At 38.5% G+C, this 1,259-nt stretch overlaps 1 protein-coding gene across 2 annotated transcripts in view; it reads right to left on the bottom strand.

Annotated features, from left to right (window-relative positions):
* RTN3 (reticulon 3) overlaps nt 1–1,259 on the bottom strand; it is a 68,419-nt gene that overhangs the window by 36,333 nt on the left and 30,827 nt on the right. The gene's annotated exons all lie outside the window — the stretch shown is intronic.

A 1,259-nucleotide genomic window follows, 5' to 3' on the forward strand; every position in this document is an offset into this window, starting at 1 on the left:
TATCCTTTCACTGTACATATTCAATCTGTATGCTGAGCAAATAATCTGAGAAGCTGGACTACATGAAGAAGAACAGGGCATCAGGATTCGAGAAACACTCATTAACAACCCGTGTTACACAGAAGACACAAGCTTGCTTGCTGAAAGTGAAGAGGACTTGAAACGCTAATAAAGATCAAAGCCTACAGCCTTCAGTATGGATTACACTTCAACATAAAGATTATAAACAAAAATCCTCACAACTGGACCAGTAAGCAACATCATGATAAACGGAGAAAATATTGAAGTTGTCAAGGATTTCATTTTACTTGAATCTACAATCAACACTCATGGAAGCAGCAGTTGAGAAATCAAATGACGTATCGCATTGGGCAAATCTGCTGCAAAAGACCTCTTTAAAGTGTTAAAAACAAAGATGTCTCACATACTTTGGACATTTTATCAGGAGGGATCAGTCCCTGGAGAAGGACATTATGCTTGGCAGAGGGTCAGCGAAAAAGAGGAAGACCCTCCAGGAGATGGACTGACACTTGGCTCAACCACAGCAATGATTTTCGGGATGGCGTAGGACCAGGCAGTATTTTGCTCTGTCGTACACAAGACTAGACGGCAACTAACAACAGCAACTATGGTCCCTACTAGCATTAGTAGACATTAGGTGCAGAACTCGGTATTAGATTAGAGGTGAGGGCTCCTTTTGGGCAGCTTTAAATATCCCCAGAACAGACATCATTTGAAGTAATTTAACTCAAAGTCAATTGCTAGAAAAGTGGTCAGTCAAGTAAACAGGAGACAAGGCAAAGGGCTTCTAGTACCATCTAATATGAGTTTTGGCCTTGAGAATATAAAATGAGGTCCAAAGTAGAAGAATGCACTTGTTCTCTTAAGTATTACTCACAAAACACTACTACAGTACTGGCTACCTACTTTCAGAGCATACAGTCTCTGTGGTATATGACCAAATTAATTAAAAGTTCCATTTACTGTCTTCCCCAGCAGGAATTCCATCATCTTTGATTGCTAAATAGATTCCACAAGGCTCACATCAAAAAACCCAAGTGCTAAGCAGTGCTACTATCACAGAAATTTAAAAATAAGCTCTCTAAACCTTGCCCCCACCATACAGTGCATTTTTATTTAAGCTACGATTTTCTAAATATAAATCAGAGAAGAAAAAAAAAAAAAAAAAAAACCACTCTGATAAGTAATCAGTCATAGCAGAATTAACCGCATGCAGTATTTCTAATATAAATGGTTAC

The sequence above is a fragment of the Loxodonta africana genome, chromosome 7 (assembly GCF_030014295.1).
Source record: "Loxodonta africana isolate mLoxAfr1 chromosome 7, mLoxAfr1.hap2, whole genome shotgun sequence".
NCBI classification, from domain to species: domain Eukaryota; kingdom Metazoa; phylum Chordata; class Mammalia; order Proboscidea; family Elephantidae; genus Loxodonta; species Loxodonta africana.